Here is a 4103-nt window from a genome sequence, read left to right on the forward strand (position 1 = left end):
TCGAAAGGCTATGACGCCTTCGTCGGGTGTAGGTCTTCAGGAGGTTGATGCATGTAGTTGGCGTGGATTTGACATTCGTGACAGCGCTTTGCGTAAGCGACCGCGTCGACAACCATCACAGTCCAAAAGTAGCCTATCCTCCACAGGAGATCCCAAAGCTTGGATCCAGGCTGATGAGTCCCGCAAGTGCCGTCATGGGCTTCGCGTAGGGCCTCCTGTGTCTCTGCCTTTGAAAGACATTGAAGCAAAAAGCCATCGTATGACCTCCGATATAGCGTCTTGGTGGTCGAATAGTTGTAGAACCTCGAGACGCGTCGTCGGACAGACTCTCATTCCTTTGCGTCTATAGAACGTAATCGATGATCGGGAGACGCCAGTCTTCCTGATCGGGCTGATCCGGGGTTTGATGGGTGGCGTTCACCTCTGGGACGTCTTTCAGTCAGAAGAGTCTTCGGCTGGCGACCGTGACCCGTTGGGTCGTTCCTAAAGGCTGGGCCAAGTTAGCCACCAAGGATGCAAGAGCATCCACATGCATGTTCTTAGAACGGAGCACGTGCTCAATGCGGAAACTCTCGAATGACCCTACTAGTTTGATAGCCACTTTGTGGAGCGGGATGAGATCGTCGTTCCTGACTTCGTATTCGCCAGTCATTTGCTTAACGATGAGTTGGGAGTCGCCGTAAGCCTCCAGATGCTTTATCTCTAACTCTTTGGCCAACTCGAGCCCTATGAGTAATGTGTTGTACTCAGCCATGTTGTTGGTGCACGGTTCTGTCAAAGAAAAGGCTCGGGGTAATACATGGCCATGCGGAGAGGTGAGGACCACCCCCACTCCTACGACAATAGAGTCTCTCATGCCTACATGAGACGCGCCATCGAAGAACATCTGCCACACCTCTGGTGACGAAGTTACATTGGCTTCGAGGGGTTCATCTGGCAGATCTTCAAATAGGTCGGTCTTCGCCCTCAGCGGATGACTAGCCATAAGATCGCAGATGGCATGCCCCTTGACCGACTTTTGTGGCATGAAATGGATGTCATACTGAGATAGTAGGAGTGCCCATCTTGCCAAATGCCAATTCAACGCTGTCGGTTGTGTCATGAACACTCGGATGAGGTTCATCCGGGAAATAACGTGAATTGTCTGGCCAACCAGGTAGTACCGCATCTTTTGGATGGCGAACACTAAGGCTAGACATTCCTTTTCGATCATTGGGTACCTCTGTTCGGCACCTTGCAAGGTTCTGCTCAGGTAGTAGATGCCTTGCTCGTGGCCCGCATCGTCGTTTTGTGCTAAGAGGGCGCCTAGAGAGTGATCCATAGCCCGTATATAGATGAGGAACAGCTTTCCTAAGATCGGCGCCGCAAGGACAAGCGGGTTTGAGAGATAAGCCTTGATTTCTTCAAAGGCCTTTTGGCACGGCTCGTCCCACACGAAGGAAGTACCTTTCTTCATTAGCTTGGCGAATGGTTGACACTTGCCCGAAAGATTTGAGATGAACCTACGGATGTAAGCCAATCGTCCTTGAAGGCCTCTTAGCTCTTTAAGGTTTCGGGGCGGTTGAAGCTCTTGAATAGCCCGCACCTTGTCTGGGTCGATCCGGATTCCTCTCATCGTGACGACGAAGCCGAGGAATTTGTCGCTAGACATCCCTCAGAATGACTTAGTAGGATTCATCTTGAGTTGATGAGTCCTCATGAGTTCGAACATTATCCTCAAGTCTTGGAGGTGGTCCTCCTTACGACGACTCTTCACGACCAGGTCGTCCATGTAGCATTCGACCGTTTTTCACAGATGATCTCGAAAGATCATACTCATGGCGCGCTGGTAGGTTGCGCCAGCGTTTTTCAGTCCGAAGGGCATAACGGTGTAGCAGTACACCCCAATGGGAGTTCTGAATGAAGTGTGCTTCTCGTCCTCGGGGTGCATTTTGATTTGATTGTACCCCGAGAAACCATCCATGAAGGACATCCTTTCGAATCCGCACGTGTTGTCAATGATGACATCCATGATGGGCAGGGGAAATTCGTCTTTGGGGCACGCAGCATTAAGGTCCCTAAAGTCGATGCAGATACGAATCTTACCGTTTTTCTTCAAGACTGGAACAATATTGGCCACCCAGTCGGGGTGTTGTTCTTCCCTGATGAAACCGGATTCAATCAGTTTCTTCACTTCGGCCTCGATTGCTTCCATGATTTGAGGGAGAAACCGTCTCTGCTGTTGCTTGACTAGTTTGGCGTCTGGGCTGTTGTTGAGGCGATGCGTGGCGACCCGCGGATCCAGGCCGGGCATGTCCTCGTAATTCCATGCGAAGACGTTAATATATTCCCGTACGAGGGGAATGAGGTCCTCTTTTTCCTGGGGAGGTAAACTGCCGCTGATGAATATGGGTTTGGGATTCGCCTCACTACCCATGTTCACCTGGAGGATTTCATCTTTAGTTAGTGGTTCACGTTGCTCAAAGCGACTGTTCCACTGGGCGTTAACATGGCGATTCCACGTCTCGTCATAAAGTGGAACTTGTCCATCCTCCGCCATTTTGGCAGGGTCCATCGTAGCCATGTTGACCGTAAGGCTATCGAACAAATCCCTCACGCTGACATCTGAGTCCCATGCCGAGGTTATTGATGATTGATCCCCCGAACACGCATAGTCGGAATCCTCGTTGACGTAAAAACACAAATTCGACGAGGAGGAGGAGTAACCTAAGCCTCTCTGAGTCCTGTTGAAGTAATTTGAGGGTTTCCCTTTGGGTACGTAAGCGGGTCGGATGACCATTTTGCGCCCTCGGCCGTAATTCAGGCCCTCTAAACGAGTGAGGTCATACCCTATGTCGCTCATCATGCGCTTCGCAACTTGACTGTATTGCGAAAACTAGGGCGCTGGGTCCTCATCGTCAGATTCATCCCATAGCGTGCGTAGGGGATGATCGATTCGACCGAAGATAATATCTTTTCGATAATTATTCCGGGCTAGCACGACGAGCACCGCTTGCGATGACTTGATCGGCTGTGCCTTGACTACGTATAACGAGCATACTGGCAAGTGCAGGGAAGGATCACTGTAGAGTTTTGACCATAGGTTATTGGACGCATCATCCTCGGATGTGGAACAAGACGACAAATAAGCAAAGTTGGACTTCTCATTCATGATAATTTCCTCCGCCTGAACAGCGTTGGTTACATTGTGACTCTCATAACCGATTACAATTGACTCGAAGTCATTCAGGATTAGGTTGTCACCGTACTCAGGCTCGTTGTCTGCCTCGTTGCCGCTCTCTAGCTCCTCTGCCGGTGGCTCGTCGGGGTCTTGGTATAGCAGAGAATCCGTGAAGTAGTTTTCAACGTCTTTAAAGGGCTGCTTGTCGGCCACCACCGTCTTCACTTGCTCGTAAATCGTCCACATACTTTAGGCATGGGTGTAACATGGACGGGACTATTCGGTTGTCATGGATCCATGGACGTCCTAGGAGTATGTTGTAGGAAGGCTCGGCATCGATGACGTAGCAGGTCACCTCCGTCTTCATGTCGCCTATTCGACATTTCAGGCGGATTTTGCTGAGTGGCCGAGTCCCCGTGGCGTTAAAGTCAAAGATGGTCGTCGTGGTCGAGGATAGGCACTTTGGTGGTATCCCCAAGTGTTTGATTAATTTTAAAGGCATGATACTCAACACAAAACCTGGGTCGACCTGAATTCGATCCACCTTTGACGAACCAACGTACCCCGTGAAGTATAGTGGTCGGTCATGAGATGTGCTCTTGATGAGCATGTCCTCCGGAGTGAAAGTGATGCACGGGACTCGTCTCTCGGACGTTTGGCAACACGTTGCACATTCCTGTTCTGCATCCTCTTCCCTCGAGAAGTGTGTGGAGAAAACCTCCGAATCGGCCAGTGCCTCTTGCAGAGCTTCCCGGGTAGGCTTGGATAGCCGTAGGAGATCGTACATGATGATTCGCGTAGGGATGCTCTTCAGCTGCGCGAGCACATTGAAATGGAAAGGTTGGCTGTTTGAGCCTGGTCTGTCTGGATTGGGAGGGGCCGTTGCGGCTGGCCTCGTGGGAGGTCCTGTCGGGTTCTCCGCCCTCGCGGGATATGCCTTCGT

This window comes from Asparagus officinalis, chromosome 1, assembly GCF_001876935.1.
Source record: "Asparagus officinalis chromosome 1, Aspof.V1, whole genome shotgun sequence".
Lineage (NCBI taxonomy): Eukaryota > Viridiplantae > Streptophyta > Magnoliopsida > Asparagales > Asparagaceae > Asparagus > Asparagus officinalis.